The sequence below is a fragment of the Pinus tabuliformis genome, chromosome 2_2 (assembly GCF_031772625.1).
Source record: "Pinus tabuliformis cultivar Carrire ecotype Pingquan chromosome 2_2, CPIR1, whole genome shotgun sequence".
NCBI classification, from domain to species: Eukaryota; Viridiplantae; Streptophyta; class Pinopsida; order Pinales; family Pinaceae; genus Pinus; species Pinus tabuliformis.
This window is the reverse complement of record NC_142300.1, coordinates 773,129,281-773,147,996: the sequence shown is the minus strand read 5'-3', so window position 1 is coordinate 773,147,996 and position 18,716 is coordinate 773,129,281. Positions and strand designations below refer to the sequence as shown.

The 18,716-nt window shown below is 40.0% G+C and overlaps 1 pseudogene; it reads left to right on the top strand.

Moving 5' to 3' along the window:
* The first annotated feature begins 5,743 nt into the window (after positions 1-5,743).
* LOC149194974 (putative receptor-like protein kinase At1g80870) overlaps positions 5,744-18,716 on the top strand; it is a 112,317-nt pseudogene continuing 99,344 nt past the window's right edge.

The window sequence follows — 18,716 nt, the reverse complement described above, 5'->3', positions numbered from 1 at the left end:
GGTTGTTTTTGAGAGTGCGCCTCTTGGAACGTGAATTTGATTACATTGAATATCAGCATATTCCAAGGTCTTTAAATACATTAGCAGATGCAATTGCTTCTCGAATGTTGGACAGACATTTACGATAATCATGCAAGTAAATTTAAAAACATTTCATCACATATGTTAAACAAGATGAGCCGGTAATGATGATATATATATAGATAGGAGTGTGTCAAAAATATACATCATCTTCGATCATAGGTTGAAAAACACCTTATGATCGGCAAAAATGATAAGTACAAAAAACCAAAAATGTCATATGTGTCTACAAAAGTGACTAGCCAATCACTGGTGGTGCTCTCTATACGAGACCACTGCCCGTGCTACCCTACACAAGAACCTCCTAAAAGGTCCTGGGACTACGACCACATAGCGCTGAAGTCGAATGGGAATGTCATCTATGGTGGTCTCTGGTATATCCGCCGTCAGACGCTCTAGATCTTGTTCCAGCTCGGCTAAGGTCTCTGCGGCCGCATCCTGTGGGGATGGTGCTGGTACAGCTGGTACTCTCCTCTCAAAAGCCCGGAGGTTGGCTGGACGCCGTGGACCTACATCTGCATTTTGAAAATTTGTGCTGTCAGTTTTGAGGCGATATATAAAAACAAAAAATATATATATATACATAATTTAAAAACTTCTGAAAAATGAAATACCTCTGTCATCCCACTGTTCTCCCTGTGGAAGAAGCATGTCCGGATCATTCCGAAAATCCATTCTGGCATAAGGAAAGTCCTGAATAGGAAAGACCTGGCTCTCTAGCCAGCGAAAGTAACCATCAGGAAATCAAACAACTGCTGCTCCCTCGTCAGGATGCCGGGCCATTACCGCAACCCATCTCGTCAACTTAGGCTCCCGAGGAGCCCCAACTGGAAATGTAAGATGTTGGGGGATCAGCATTGGAACTCTCTCTAGGGCAAAGCTCACGACTAAAGGCCCATATCCAAAGGTCTTCAGTTGTCCTCTCTTTGCCCTGGTTAGTTGGCCCTTCATATTGGCCAACACAGCATCGCACCAGTTGAAAATGGTGCCTTGGAAGCAATCTATAGCCATCCGCATTTGGGACCCGGTGGCATGGTGCAAAGCGGCTGCCCTGCAAAGTCTGGTAACAGTAAAGGCTATCACCATAAGTTCAGGTCGGGATATGTACTTGATTTCTATCCCCTTCTCCTGGTTTTGATTTTTGCACCACTCTAGCCGGAGACTAGCAAGGGATTGGCCACCCGGCCTAGTCCCGAATAGAGAGAGTTGCTCACCCCTGTTAGGCAAGCCAGTGAGAAAATATATGTCGGAGGGCTCTATCTCGAGCTGGTACTCTCCGATGTAGAAACATTGCTCCTGAATGTTCCACCTTTCAACCAGCCACTCAAGGAATGGCACCTGGCCCCTCATGCCAGGTATGGCCCAGTATTTGTACAGTCTGCATGCTTTTAACGCATCAATGGAAGGTTGATGACCTATTGCGGCCAAATCAACGTCCTCGTGTTCTCTTTCGCACCAATCAAGCATGGTGTGCACCCTGCACATCATAAAACATCTGTTAGAGTCCATAAAATTTTAAAATTTTGGTTCATTTTGGAGAAATGAGGGTTTCAAAATGCGTTTTGCGGGGTACGCACCCCGGCTTTTAGGAACAGAGCGTCTGGACGCAGCTTCCCTTAAGGCCGGGTGCGTACACCTGGTATTTTCCCCATTGAGAAAATATCGGGGTACGCAGGTCAGCAGTGCATGACCATGACCTGCGTACCCCGAAGGGCGCATCTTGAAACCCCAAGACCCCCAAAAAATCAAATAAAAACTTAAAAATGAATTTTAAACAGATGGAAAGCAAGAGAAGGATGTTGTAGAATACCTGATGAGACGGCGTTCGATTCTGACGGTCGGATTCTCTGCAATGACCACAGGAAGTTTTCTTATCAAAAGCCCTTTTCTCAACCTCAACAGTAAAATGGTAAAAATGACATGGTAAAAAGTCTTTTTATAGGTTTTTTGGATGAATGAATGCTAAGTTTGTTTATTTTTCACCATGAAAGGACATTTTTCAATGTATTTTTACCCATCTTAAACAGGTATGAGTAATGTGTCGTTTTTGTGCAGGACAAAAGGACTTTAGAGTAAAATCATCATTTTTCATGAACCAAAACAATAGAGTCATCTTTTAAGCTCTTTTCTGACTCCTAAAATATGAAAAGATTGCCGAGCGTTTCTTTTACACTCGTTAAAACGGAATTAAAAGACGGTCCCCTTATAGCTCTTTTCTGACCGTAAAAACAGGAAAAGATTGCCGGGTTTTTGTCGTTTCAAACTCGATATGGAAATAAAACGACGTGTCCTTGATCGCTTTTTACTTTTCAGGTCAGAGACACTAATCATGAAAGTACTCCTTGGTCGCAAGATCAAGCGGTTCTCCCAGGTATTATTTTATACTTTTTCGGGCTTGGGGGACACAAATTTACGAAAAAGTTCAACCTGGAGTCTTCTTAAGTTTTTCAGACTCTCTAAAATTGAAAAACGCCGAGTTTCTCCTATACTGGGCTCGTTAAAATTTCACAATAAAGGACCTGTTCAATTACAAACAGGAACGAACCACTCCTTCCTAGGGTTCGAATCAAAACTAGGTTGGACTCATCCGAAGGATGAGCTTATAATCAAGCATATGTTATCCTCCTCAAGCTTGTTAAAAACAAAGAGGTACTTGCCAGAAATGGTGGGGGAAAAGAGAGAAGAATGAACCTATTTGTTATCCTTTGTTACAGAAGAACCTTATCACCGCTCTTGAACACGACACTTTCCGTTCACCTGGGTTGGGAAATCCTTTGCCTTAAAAGTTGATCAAACCACTTTGAAAGTCTTCAACCGTTTCCGGGTATTAACTTTGGGTCAAATCGTAACCAAACCATCTGTCGTGTCATTATGTGTTCAAGAGGTCTCTGCAAATAAACTTTCATCTGCAAAATACTTGTCGTCCATTTGACCATCCCTGAGTCAGTCCTTACAGCAACATTTCTTCAACTTGAACAATGATTTCATGTTGTGGGCTTGCCTGCAACGGGTCGCTTTCTATCGACATCAGCACATTATCTAGAGAGATGACTTAGAAATCATCAGTACCTTGAAGTCTGCATGCATCAATGGCAGGTTTCTCACCTTTGACGTCATTTTACATCATTGACTTTCGATCGAAGGATTCCGTGAAATGTTCGACATCAACTCATTCATTCACATCTCATGGATTGTACTGGGTACTTTGAGAACAATTGACATTACTGGTGGTTTCTCTCACACTTGTTAACAGTTTACATCATCGACTGGTAATCAAGTGGTTTCTACCATGTTCGACATCAACTCATTTATTCGCATGGCTAGAATCGTACCAATTCGGGAAGTAGAAATGAAGACCCTCGATCTAGTTTCCACCATCCAGGCTGCAAGGAGTTTTGTATTCATTATCTAGTAGACTAATCATAAACAGATGGCTGCGCCCATACTGTGTCTACAAAAGTCTATGATTATGATGTACTGCAAGATCATTCCTGTATCAAAGTAGTTAGTCTGTTAGTTAAAGTTTTGATCTGAGTATGGGAATGCCTACCTCAGCGATGATATAATCTTATACATGTATTTTGTGTTGAAAATTGCAGGTTCTCACCAGGCTCTCCACGAGATAATCCTTGAAATGATAAAGCGCTTCACCCTTCCTAGATAATACAAAACCCTAATCTACTACAGGCTTCGCACTTTAGGGGGCAATCTGTTACACTAAAAAATGTCACCATGGCTATTTACAGTTAGTATGGCTCTATCAACAGTCATGCTATCCTCCTGGGCAAGTCTTATGCCTCTGCTCTCCATGTCAAACTCCAAAAAGAGAGAAAGTCTTTGTAAATGTGTTTATCTCTGGGTACGCAGATTCTCTCGGCCTTACCTGCGTATACGCACCTAATGTTCACAAAAACTGCGTACTTGTACACTCTGTATGTAAAGGGGCAGGTGCGTACCCCTGTAAAGGTCAAAAGGCGCGAGTTTCATCTTTAAAAAGTTACTTGTGGTCACTTCTAGAGCATTCTAGAAGGTTGTTCGACGTGTATTGAGCGCCTCCAGATGGTTCATGTACCCCTATGAAAGAGGAACTTATCCCATCAAGAGAGGAGCTATCCCATCCAAAGAGGGGATTATCCCATTGATGGTGGACCTGATTAACTTCCTCTTGAGCACTATAAATACAGGCATTGGGCCAGAAGGAGAGGAGGTTGGAAGCTAAACATTTCTAAGGGTAGATGCTGCTGGAATTAGGACTCCCATTTAGAGGCTTGTGAGGAGAAATTACCATCTTTGCTTGTTCTATTTGGAAGTGGGTGAGCTTTGTCAAAGTAAAGGAGAACTCTTGATGGACCCTGGGAGGGACTTGCACAACACCAAGGCTCAGGTTGTAATTGTTCCTTTTGTTTCGTATTAATGCAAATGAGTCCATTCTTCTCAATAACTTGTTATTTATGAGTTGTTTCATGTACTCCTTGGTCTTTGTGTTAAATATGTTTTATTTTATGAGATTATCAAGTGCTATTTAATCGTTTGATTGTTAGTGAATGCAGGTTTCGAAGTGAAGGAGGAGCTCATCCGGATCAGCGAGGCTGGACTGCTACAACAGCGTTGGAATACAGGTAGGATCTAAACACTTGATTTCTCGTATAGTAAATGCATGTTTAGAGAAGGATTGCTCTTGTTTGTCTTATTTGTCACTAGAGAGTCTTAGGCTCCTAGGGAGGTTGGTTGTGTCTGCACTATCGACTCTTTCCGCCTGACAGGACATCAACTCATGCTTTACCAGAAACCATTAACAAGAGAGGAATTTGCTAAAATATTTCAGGATAATTTAGAATTGAAGATAGTTAACAAGAATTCTTCTTCTTTTCCACCTTAGAAATTTTCATCTACTATAGTTTTATTTCTCTTAAGCTGCAGAAACTATAACTTTCCACAGCTTGGACAACTTTCCACGGCGTGGACGACTTTTCGCAGCTTGGACAAGTTCCGGCAGCTAAACAAGTTTATGCAGCCTAAAAATTTTGATGTCTACAAGAATGCCTGGTGATCTGAATTAAAGGACAATTCACAACAAGGCACCTGCAGGAGATTAAAGGAAACTAAATGAGGTTAGCAACAAAAAATTAAAGGTACGTGTTGCTTTAATTTAACAATAGGGAAGGATATATAGCATGTATGCGTAAGAAGATATAGTACTAAAGTACAATCATTATAACCTAAGGGTAATGGATGCCTAACTAAATATAATATTCCACCAATCTAAAAGTCATGTCACGACCTTGTGCCAAATCTTCCAAATTAATTACCAAATCATAAGTTTGAATGCACCCAACAATCAAACTCATTCCCATAATACTCTTTATAACCCATCCATTCTTCCCTATTCCTACACTCCTTAGTTCTTTCACAATCACTCCAACTTTCCGCCAGCGAGCAAATCCTACCAGTCTCATTTTCCTGTCAAGGTAGCCAATCTTCGAGGCAAAGTTTCCTTTGGCATGGGGGTAATTATTCGAACTGAGTCAACAAGGAAGCAATTCCTAGAGGGGCACCCACAAACTAGGGAGTTGCTGCAAAGAAGACAATGGTTTCAGTTCATTGAGAAATTTAACAGCTTCCACAAGGAAGTATCCAAGACATTGCATGCTCATTCGATGGAATGGGGGCCGAAGTTGGGGACATAAAGCTCACAGTAACAGAGTCTATCATTGCTGAAGCCACCAAGTTGCCAAGAAAAGGAGAAAAATGGTTTAGAAATAGAGGGATTGACAGCGAGTACTGGAATGTTTTTCTCAATAATTGGAACATGGAAACAATGGTCTACAAAAAGGTATTCGAAGATCTTCTCTTAAAAACAAATGGAGAAACTTATTACTTTTGCTTTAGAAGTTTATCACTTGTGAGGGTAGGTCCAGGCAAATGTATTTTTATCATGTTAGAATGATGATGCATTTCCTGAAGGATCATTAGATGAACCTCCCCTATTTCCTCTTGAATAGCCTCAGGAAAATGGATACAAATGTTCAAAAGAAAATTCATGCATAGAAAACACCATGTATCATCATGGTCTGGTAAAAATATTGGTCGAATTTCATCTCCAAAGTGATTGGGAGAGTTTCCTAATAAGGAAGTTCCATTTTTGAGTAAAAATCTCCAGAAAAACCAAGTAGCAACATGGCTCTCAGAGGGAGAAAGAAAACCATAGAAATGATAAAGGAACACGCACCTCAAACTCAGACAAAGGTAACAGAAGAAGAGCTGCCTATAGTAAAAATTTTGCAAAGAATGAAGAGGGGAAACCCTAGAAGAAAGAAAGCTAGCCTACGTAAATAAGAATTCTCACAAACTAAAACCTCTGCTCTAAAAGAAAAATCAAAGAATAAGAGGAGGAAGGTGCAGAAAACACAAACCCCAGGGTTGAGAAGGAGCACAAGGTTGAGCACGACTCCATAAACAACCTCAAAGACTACAAAATACATTAACCTTGAGGAAAATGAGCCAAATGAAAAGGAACCAAATGAAGAAGATCCAACAGAGAACATTCCAACGGAGATTGAGCCAATAGAGGATGAGCGAATTGAAAGCCCTAGGAATTCTCCAAAAGGGTACCAAGATCATCACCACAGCTTTAGAACTCACCTCTAGGAACCCTGATACATAGTCTAGGTATTGACCCCGCAAAATAGGAAATATATGACTACATAGAGTCACTAGAAAGGAAGGAGACAACAACAAAGGAAACAATACAGAGTCCTGGAGAAGGAAGCAACCAGGTGAATGAACAATCGGCATCAAACATCTTGAAGCAAGAAATCTTTGAACTAGAAACACTAAATCGGTATCTTAAAAATGAAAATCAAGTCCTAAAGGCACAAAGTGAGATACAGATTGCCAAGAGTGACAATATGATCCTATATCTATGATTATGGTATAAGAAAAACAAGAGGCTGAAGAAAGAGAAGAGAGTTATGCAGAGAGAGATAATCAGTTTAAAGTACAAAATTATAATGAGGAAGCCTAGAATTCCAATCTTTGCCAAAAATAAGAAAACAGTGAAACATGGAGATGATAAACAAGACGAACAAGAAAAAGACATGGAAGAAGTGGATGAGGACATACAACATGTCTAGTTTGGGGGAATGTAGAGTCTAAATATTGTCCTACCATGACATCCTTTTTGCCTAAAGATCCTCTCCTTTTCATATATATTTACCACATAAATAAAGACATATATACTAGGCTTTGATGAAGGTATGCATTAGTATGTTTTCTTATTCATATTCAACTGTATACCATATTGTTTTAATTAAAGTTGCAATTGGCTACTGAATCAGTCTGTTTCCACAGCTCGTTCAGGATTCTATAGTTGTCTTGATTGTTCGCGATGTTCTGGAGCTCCAGATGAAAGGTGTGGATGGATAGAAGATGCCTCCCTCATGAATACCTTCCTATCCACTCGAAACTATTTTCTAAAAGAAGGACAGGAGATCGTAGTCAAAGTCCTAGTCAACGGCCGGATTAACACATAACAGAACCCGAGATCAGTTGAAACCTTGTTGTTTTTTTTTTCGGAATAGAAAAAGTACGGTTTAGCGATATAAGTTTAGATAGGATAAGGGATATTAGGCTTAAAATATTTTTATAGTTATGCCAAGAGACATGTTATAAGGCTAATGGTCGCACTGTTATTTGGGTGCGCGTCAAATGATATGTTTATGAACAGTTTGTGAATTTTGTTTGAATGGAATTAGTTTTTTTGTGTGCAAGAATTGTGTTGATTTGAAGCTCTGAATTGCTTTGTGGAGGGCCCCTACAAACAATGGCAGGTTTTAATCAAATACAATCTGATTTCCTTTAATTCTTCAATTGCTTTTTTTTTTGTGACAATGTTGCATAATGATCTCACCAATGAATTGTTATCTGCGAAGGAACTTTAATTTCCTTTATACCTAGCTGAGACTATTATCCAATTTGGTTTATACCTAGTACTATACAATTCTTTCCTTTTCTTATTATCAAACATAATTTAAGTATGTTCAATTCACAATATAGATGTTTCTTGGAATACTTTGTTTGAGTAGAAATTGAACAAGCGAAAGACCTCTCCTAAAACAATTGAGTTCAATAGTATTCCTTCATAGCTACTAGAATAGGATTATTTTTTTTTAATTAGAGAATTAGGGGTTGTAGCAAAGATATTTAATGTCAAAAATCCCAACAACCTAACATAAGTAAAATCACTCTCACATCATCTACAAACTAATTTGATAGAGATTAATTCCTAGGAAACGTAATCAACATCGCTACGAATTACAACACTAATACAATTGACAATCACCACCCCATCTTGAGCTCAGATATTAACAAATACATAACGAACTAATTAATAACTTCTAAGAAAATATTGTGCACATGTACTTCATCAGTCTACGCACCCTCGTTGACAATTTATGATTGCCAATTCAAGGACATTGAATTGACCAAACATTCCACATGGGAGGATGAGAATTTTATACAGAAGCATAAAGAATTATTCAAGAATTGAGGACAAAATTTCTTTAAGGATAGGGGAAACTTAGGCACCTATATTACTAGTGTAGCCCCTTATTGTTATTATTGCAACCCCCTTATTGTATTGTTGGGCCCACATACTCCACATATTGTTATTATTGTAACCCATAGAAGCCCACTATTCTTATTGTTGTGCCCTTACAATATTATTGTTATGTAGCCTCTGATTATATTTTGACACCTTAGACTCCTATATATATAAAGGAGATATTGTCATTTGTATCATCCAATAATTTTTAATTTGTGTAATGTAAAGGGGGTTTCCCCCTTGAAGAGGCTAATTATGAATTCATTGATCTAACTCTTCTTCTATTTTATGAGTTGGTTGCATAACATGTTTTTTGAAGATGTCAACTGTAGGAGGGTGTTATTGAATTCTTCTAGTCTCATAGGGTTCCTTTCGATTAAATCCTCCTCCCATATCTTCTTTATTACTCGTTGATGTTATGTAGGTGTGCTAAGAAAAATAATTAAATAGTCTTAGTTGTGAAATATCGGAAAAGTGTTTGGTAACAGTGAGGAAGAAAGGTGCTCCAATTGACATAAAAAATAGTACATTCTCTTCTCTTAACCAAAAAAACTTCCAAAAAGACCCTCTTTTGATAAATTGTCTTCTATAGGCTCATAATTTCAAGCATATTGCTGATGAAATTGGGTATACAAACAAAGGAGGGTGTCACTTACTTCTTATCAGAGAAATTATAGTGTGCATGAAGGTTTTGAGAAAGTATTGAGCCACTGAGATCCTTTATCTCCTCCAAACTCTTCCTGTATCTCCTCTTAACCCTCCTATAGAAATTCCAGGTGTGTTTGTAGCATTCTCTTGTAGCACTCCCTGGTAGGGTTCAAATCTCCTCGGTGGAACTCTAAGTTTCTCGATGCAGTAGCTCATATTTCCTCTACCTCTCTTTGGAATGAGTGATTGTGCAAATGAAGTTGGTCCAACACATAATATCCTCCTTCAGTTCAAATATTGGAGCACTATAGTCACTTGGAATTAACAAGAGTTTCCTCTTTTGGACCATTGTCCCCACTAACTGTAATCCTTTCTCCCTCGTCATGATTATCACCCCACTCTTCGAGAAAACCACTTCATCTTGAGTTGACATTTCCACGTTGGATGGGTTACTTAACTCACACTTGTGTTTTCTAGTCAAGGGTGGTGAAGTTCACTGCACACCTCCAGCTTATTAAAACAACTTTTCTAGCTCAAAACACATTTTTGTAATTTTTATGCAAAGGGAGGAGGTTAGGGTTGTCGTACCTGAGACTACCCATGTTACACTAAAATTTGTCACCATGACTATTTGCAGTTAGTATGGCTCCATCAACTGTCATACTATCCTCCTTGTCAAGTCTCATACCTCTGCTCTCCATGTCAAACTCCATGAAAGAGAGAAAGTCTTTAAAAATCTATATATCTCTGGGTACGCAGTTTCTCTTAGCCTTACCTGCGTGTACGCACCCCAAGTTCACAATACCTGCGTACTTGTATTCTCTGTCTATAAAGGGGAGGGTGCGTACTACTGTAAAGGTCAAAAGGCGCAAGTTTCACTCTAAAAACGTTACTTGTAGTCATTTCTAGAGCATTCTAGAAGCTTGTTTGACGTGTATGGAGTGCCTCCACATGGTTCATGTATCCCTATGAAAGAGGAACTTATCCCATCAAGAGGGGAGCTATCCCATCCAAAGAGGGGCTTATCCCATTGATGGTGGACCTGAATAACTTCCTCTACAACACTATAAATACAGGCATTGGGCCAGAGGGAGCGGAGGTTGAAAGTTGAACATTCCTAAGGGTAGATGCTGTTGGAATTAGGACTCCCTTGTAAATCTTGAGAGGAGAGATTCCCATCCTTTCCTAGCCTTATTTGGAAGTGGGTGAGCTGATCAAAGTAAAGGAAAACTCTTGCTGGACCCTAGGAGGGACCTGCACAACACCAAGGCTCAGGTTGTAATGGTTTCTTTTGTTTCCACTTAATGCAAATGAACTCATTTTTCTCAACAGATTGTTATTCATGATTTGTTTCATATACTCCTTGGTCTGTATGATGGATATGTGTTATTTTATAAGTTTATCAGGTGCAATTTAATCATTTGGCTTGTTAGTGAATGCAGGTTTCGAAGAGAAGGAGGAGCTCATCCGGATCGGTGAGGCTGGACTACTACAAAGCGTTGGACTAAAGGTATGTTAAAATCACCTGATTACTTATATTCTAAATGCATGTTTAGAGAAAGGTAGTGTTTATTTGTCTTGTTTGTCACTAGAAAGCCTTTGCTTCTAGGGAGGTCGGTTTTGTCCGCAATATCGACTCTTTCCGCATGACAAAATGGCGACCATACTGGGGAATCCATTGATGTGAATGATTTTTCCTTTGTGTGAAACTTTGGTCTGAGAAAAGTCGTTTGTTTTCTAGTTTTTGGCTGTCTGACTGTGTATTTGGGTGGGCTAGCTTAGGGTTAAATTAGATTTTAGCTTTTCTTAGTTTTGCTAGAAGTACGCAGCCTCTGCGTTGAGAACAGTGCGTACCTGTACGCACTGCAGCTTTGTGCACAGAGCGTACACGCACCTGTGCAAACAGGTCGCCTGCGTACCCTGTCAAAATTGAGAAAATTTCAATTTTCTACTTTTTTGCCTTTTAGATTTTGTTTTTAATTTGTTTTTTCTGCCCAGGTCCACTGGTTTTCTGCTATAAATCTTTACCTAAGCTTGTTTCGTCAGTGTCAAGAGTTTTAGTGAAATTCATAGAGATTTTGCCTAGGGTTTGATTTTTGCACTGGTCCTGTAGTGACTTTGGCTTTAGAAGTTGTAAAACCTTGGATCTCCCTGTTTTTGTTCAGTCTTCTTAGGAGTCGGGCCTTTCATAGAATCCACCCTTGTGAGAAACCTACCTTTGTGTCTTCTGTTTGCGAATCTCGAAAAAGTTTGTTGATTGAACTTTGAATTTTATTCTTAAGAAAAAGAACAAAAGATTTTGATTTTTGTTTTTGACTGGTTTTTGATTCTGCATTAACTAGTCCTTAGTTACATTTTGACTGAGTAAACCATCCTGGAATCATTCTTGGTAGGCTTTTGCCTCATTAAATTTACTTTTACGTAGATTTGCTTTTGAGTGAAATTGATTTGATTTGATTGCCATAGATTTTTTAACTTTGATTTCTGTTAAAGTAAGTTTTACATGCTTTGTTAATTAGGAAAAAATAAAAAATACCTTTTGAAGGAAAGTTTGCTTTGGTAGCATTTGAGTCTTTGAAAGGAAAAGGAATTTTCGTGAAGTAGTTAGTGGTCATGTGTTGTATGTTTTTTGAAAAGATAAAGAGTTGTTTCTTTGATTTTCATTGCCAAGAAAGTTGTCTTTATATCAATTTTGCATTTTCCAACTCTCTTAGCTAGGGAATTCATCGAAAAAATAAAATTAGTATACATCATCCTAAGTGCATCTTTTTAGTGGATTTGAGTCGAGTCTACACACCATCAGTTTCATCTCCACTATCTTTTGTCTTAAAGAAAAGCCATAAAATTAACGCTTAAAGTAAAATCAACTTAGTAACTTTTTATTTACTAGGGCTCTGAAACACCAATATAGATCAGGCTAATGTCTTGGAGTAGGAGAGTAATTAACTCTCCAAGACAGTAAAACCAAACAAGTAGCTCATCTTGTGGTAGGATAAATCCAACTGTTTCATTTGTACTCTAGGAAAGCTCCTCTTAAAGGAGAAGCACGAGACCGTGTCCGAACCAGTGAGGGGATCAATCCTCCTTCATTGGGAAAGATGCCAGATACGCACGTACTACAAACGGTAAACCTCGGATTATTGTCGAGGAGCCTGGGGTCACTTGTCGGTAAACCTTGGATTATTGTCAAGGAACCGACAAGGGGATTGAGCTTGTTACTCTGCCCTTGCGTGCTATCGGGTCGTAGACTGTTCCCCTAGGTATATTTGTTGCTGTTGGTAACCTTAGTGACCATTATCTTTAGGATTCTACTGAGGTGACAGTGGAGGGAAGATCCCACTGTACCTGGAGCAGACGTCGGCTAGACTCACTTGGATTTTCCGGGGGGTTCACTTCACTTGAGATGGTTAAAGTGGAGGAACTTGTGCCGGTCTATTCATTAAGCAGGTTGTCGGGGTAACTGTTCCACCCACCACTTTTGTACTGAATTCGGCGATGTTGGGTTTCATCTCCAACTAGTGTTTTCGGTTCGGAAGGCTACTGTTTATGTATGGTTTGACGCCCTAGATTCTTTAGGCGTGTGATTCGAATTTGTTTGGTTCTTTAGGGACTTTAGGTGGTTTTCTTTGAGATTTTACTTTGTTTGCGTGTGCAGTAGTTAAAAGTTTTTAACAGTGGCTGAATTACCGAGACAGTCCCGTAGATTTTGGGGCAAGTCTCCTGAGATTGTTACCGTGGCCGATTTGTTGAGGAAGTCCCGTAGACTTCGGGGCGAACCTCCTGAAGAGGTCCCAGGTCATTACGAAGGTTTGAAAGTCCTTGTAACTCCTAGTGGCAGTAAAGTAGGTTCACCTGAAGAAGGAGAGTCATCGTTGGTAGTCCATCCAGATTACCAAGGTCAAGAAACAGGTTATAATCCCAAAGCTGTTGCAGTTTCCGAGCTTGCTGGTAGTTTTTCATCTACTAGTGATATAGGCGAAGAACCTGAAATATCTGAACCTGTTACTCCAACTTCTAGTGCACCTGATTCACCTAGGGTAGAAAGAGTCATCACCGAAAATCTTCCTGCTGGTTTGATAACTATTGAAGAACTTGCTCCAGAGGAAGAATTTGGCGACTCTATCCTTGAAGATCAACCTACTATTGATCTAAGGGAGCGTGAATCCATCTTTTACAGTCCTCCTAGAAGTACTACTTGGTACCTTTCGTTAACCAACTATTTAGACAACTCAGGGATAAGTTTTTCTCCACCTCGTACTCCTTATCCACCTGGAGGTATTTATACTCCTGTAAATATGTTTGGTCAGTCATCCGTGTTTACTCAATCTCCTGAATCTTTCTTGTACGACGGTCCTTCTGTTCCCTCTGGGTATTAGTCACTTTCTGGTACTTTTGCGGGAGCATCTCCTCAACCCATTGAACATGGGTTATTAGCTGGAAACAATGGTAATAAACCGTTGGGTGTAGGAGACATTTACATGATGTCAGGTTCAGTTCCCGGTTCTCAACCTCAAGGTGGCCAATTACTGCCTGGGGGGTAGCCTCAATTAACGCCTGGGGGGCAACCTCAAGGTACACAAATTGCGTCTGGGGGGCAACCTCAAGGATAGTATGTACCCATAGTACAATACATTCCTCAAGGTCAACCCCAGCCTCAATATGTACCCCAACGTCAACCTCAGTATCAATTTATAGCTCAAGGTCAACCCCAGTATCAGTGCTTACCTCAAGGGTATCTACCTCAAGGTCAGTACTCGAGTCAAGGTTATCAACCACCTCAAGGTCGATCTTATGTTCAAGGTACGGGAAATGTACCTTTCGATTATCAATCCTACCCTCAATCCGGTTATGGATCTCAATATCCTCAACCTGTCATGGGTCAATACCCCGGAATGAACATAGTGTGGGTTCCATCGCAAGTTCAACAGGTATTGCAGCCAAGCATACAGTTGTCATCTCAAGCTGGACAACCCTTAGTTGCTGGTTCACCCCAGAAACCAGTCCAGTCTAATGTTCAAACTTCTGTACCTTCGGTAGTTACTCAGTCGCCCATTGCACCTAGTACTCCATCTCAAACGACTGATGCAACTACCGCAACATTTGTTCCTTCCACCACACTTACTTCTGGAGTATCGAAAGCTCCGGTTTCTACTGTCTCTACAACTACTCCTCAGACATCTTTACCATTTTCTGGATCCACGATTCAAACTACTGTTCAGATGCCTGTAGGACAACCTGGTTTAAGTACGGTTGTCACTAGTCAACCACAATTCGCTTATCAACCGTACCAGGGACAGTACCAATACGGGCCTGCTGTCCAACAACCAGTTTACCAGTATCAACCGTATCCTGGGTACACTTATCAACAACCTCAGCAACCCCAGTACGGTCTGGTTAATCCTAGTTTTCCAAGAGGATACAATATCCCGAATGCGATTCCTATTCCAAGTTATCCTGGATATCCTCCTCCTGGGATTGGTCTTGTGACCCAGAGTTTTCGGGATCCTAATCGGAAATTACCGTTTATCGCAACTTTGGATTTACCGGACTTGTCGCGCCTAACGAACGATCCAATAAATTATCTTCCGTTCTGGCCGCCAATGCCAAATAAGTTGCCCAGTGATATTCCCAAGTTTGAGGGTAAGTCTGGAGAAGATCCATCAAATCATGTGATGACTTACCACCTCTGGTGTGCTTCAAATTCCATCTCGGATGATTCGATCCGCTTACGTCTTTTCCAGCGTACGCTCATTGGTCTCGCGGCCAAGTGGTACATTGAGTTACCACGGGCCTCTTTTTACAATTTTAGTCAGTTAGCTACCTCGTTCCTAACTCATTTTCAGTTGCCGGTCAGATATGATAATGGCACGGAGCTACTAACATTACTAAAACAGTCGACGTCCACTTCTATTTCCGATCATATACATGAATGGAGACGTCAAAGGTGATTAGTGAAAGTTTTTATCCCGGACCAAATCTTAGCTGAATGGTTTGTTAAATCATTATTACCGAAGATTACTGAAGACGTAGCTAAGGCCGGAGTAGTTACTGAGGAGAAAGTGATTGCTCAAGCGCAGTACCTTGACTTAGTTTACACTCAGTCAGGTACGTTACACGAAAAGATCCCAGATCTTCCAAAGTCAAATCAAATCGTTGCTGCTCCTTCGGGATCTCATGCTGCTGATGGCATGATTGGTACGGTAAATACTAAAAGCAAGAAGAAGTCTTCAAAGAATTCTTCGCCTATTATAACCTTACCAGATTCCCCGACAGGAGAATCTTCTCCTGAAATTTCCGCTGATATCCATGCTGTAGAGTCATCTACGGCTAAATCAAAAAACGGTGGGAAGAAGAAAGGTAAGAAGAAGAGTAAAGCAGACAAGACTCCAAAGGAGAAAACAGAAAAGTCGGAAACCAATGACGAAAAGTGCAAACCTCGATATCCTTGTCTTATTTGTGAAGAGGATCATTTTACAAGAGATCGCCCCCATCGGGCCGAGGTTGTGAAAATCGTCAAAGGTTCCCCAACTCCTGCTGTTTTGAAAGATCCATTTCCACAGCAGGAGAGTAAGATGATAGGTTCTTCCTCAGGTGCCACTGAAGAACCCATATTGATGATGTCTCATGTAAGGATTGCGACTCGATCGCAAGATTATGGTGGTAAGAGTCCTGTTGATGGATCGAAAGAAGCAAAATCTTCTCATTCAAATCCATCAACCTTAGCTCCCGATTCCCATCCACTACAGATCAAGACACCTAACCCTGACTTAGTAATCAAACCGCCCGCCAAGGGTGTACTTCGAAGGTCTGCTTTCAATCCACATGCGAGAGCGGCCCAGAATTACAACATTGTTGAGGATTTAGCTATTTCACCCTCAGCAATGTCGGCTTTAGAAGTGCTGCAATCATGCCCAGCATAGCGAAAATTACTTTTGTCGGCTATAGGAGCTGTTGATGTTCAGGAACCGAACGTCATAATCTTTGATCAAGAAAATAGTACATCGCATTTGCCTCATCAGATGGCTTTCCAGTTCCCAGTGATAGTCAAAAACAGGCCTATTCATCGGACTGTAATTGATGAGGGAGCTTCCACGTGTATTATGTCGATACAGTGTTGGAGATCGCTTGGTTCTCCTTCACTAAATCAATCCCCGACAATTCTTAAGGCCTTTGATGGCCGTGGGTTCCATCCATTTGGCATTCTACAGGATTTTCCTATAGAGGTTGAAAGCTGAACATTCCTAAGGGTAGATGCTGCTGGAATTAGGACTCCCTTGTAAAGCTTGAGAGGAGAGATTCCCATCCTTTCCTAGCCTTATTTGGAAGTGGGTGAGCTGATCAAAGTAAAGGAAAGCTCTTACTGGACCCTAGGAGGGACCGGCACAACACCAAGGCTCAGGTTATAATGGTTTCTTTTGTTTCCACTTAATACAAATGAACTCATTTTTCTCAACAGATTGTTATTCATGATTTTTTCATATACTCCTTGGTCTGTATGATGGATATGTGTTATTTTATAAGTTAATCAGGTGCTATTTAATCTTTTGGCTTGTTAGTGAATGCAGGTTTCGAAGAGAAGGAGGAGCTCATCCGGATCGGCGAGGCTGGACTACTACAAAGTCTTGGACTAAAGGTATGTTAAAATCACCTGATTACTTGTATTCTAAATGCATGTTTAGAGAAAGGTAGTGTTTATTTGTCTTGTTTGTCACTAGAAAGCCTTTGCTTCTAGGGAGGTCAGTTTTGTCCGCAATATCGACTCTTTCCGCATGACAACCCATGGATCAAAATGATGTAGAGGTTTGCATGCTGGAGCTGGACCGTATATCATTATGATTAAGGGAGTTGACCTCCTTGACTTATTTCGTGTGCATATCTTCATTCTGGATGATATCTTCACTGTTGCTTTTTCTTTTTGTTTGCAACTTCCTCTTCTGATATCGAAGTTTCTACTGCTAGTGAAAAGAATCCCCCATACTAAGACCTATCTTCATAGCTACAAACAAAGCTTCATCATCCCTTCTGGTGGTGGAAAAAAAATTATATCACTGATTGTTGAGTGGTTGCATAGGCTGTTATAAGAGGAGTTTCTTCGTGTAGCATTCTTTTGTTATCCCCTTGAAGTCTTCAGTTTGCATGAGGTAGATGAGGGATATGATGATAAGCTATGAGGATAGGGTTAGAGTCATGGATGAGTAGTCTAGACACTGGTAGACATATAATATAGTAGCTTCCTTTTCTTTTCTTTAGGTAGGCTAGAGTGGAAAATTTGAGAAAATGTTTGGTGAAAAGAGTGGATGGGTAATGTATGTATGATGGAAAATTCATAGGAGGGCCCTCTTTATAATTTCTCAAAGTAAGGATGGTCATTTGGGTTGTTTTCCTCAATGAATCACCCTCCTTTAGATCAACAGGATCCTCTTGTAGCATTACAAGACCTTCCTGTATCAATACAGGACCTTCCTGTAGGATCATAGAGGGGAGGTGAAAATTGGATTTCTTGATGATGGGATGGTGGAGAAAGATATTAATTTGAATGGAGAGGATGGATATGAGATAAATGGATCGAGAAATTGATGATAGCTTATATGTATTGGCATGTCACCATGAAATTTTCCATTGTGTACAATTCTACAAAATAAATGAAAGGTTAGCAAACATGATATAAAATTCTTCCATGTTCTCCTTTTCTCTTTTTTTTTATGCTTTCTCTTTTCTTTTTTTGAGACACATAGGCTAACTCAATGGAGGTTTTCAGTCTACTTCCTTCCCTTGGTGTCTCGAGGGTGATTTTCAAATAGGGGATTTTATTAATTTTTTTTCTTTTTTTTTCTCCTAGACTACCTTAGAGGGGTTTTTAACCCTGAAGTTGGCGTCAAATGTGTCATAGAGGTTTTCATCTAGGCCTTAATATATTTTTTTTTCAAATTTCTAGGAAGGTTGTGGACTAGAAGCTATGAAACTCCCAATCACATTTAATTCTTTTATGACTGAACTAATAAATTCCCCTTTGGATTGAGGTATTCTATATAACTTCAACGTGTAATAATTTACAACAAATGGAATTCCTTCCTCATCAGTGGTTTTTATTTGGATAGATCCATTTTCATGACACTTTTCCAGTAGGTATGAAAGCAACAACCTTGTCATTAGCTTCTCTCTAAAATATTTGAACCTAGAACCATATAATAGGGCCCAATCCCCTTCTTATTTTTTTTTTCCTTGATATTCTTGTTGTTCAAGACCTTCCTTTGCAAGTGTATGACTTCAATGTGTAAGAGAGATCTAATTCTGAACTCGGCTAAGTCATTTTGTTGGAGCAGCCTTTCTTGCCATGTTTTGGTGACGTATAAATCCAACTAGGCTTCCATTCTCAAAGTCTTAT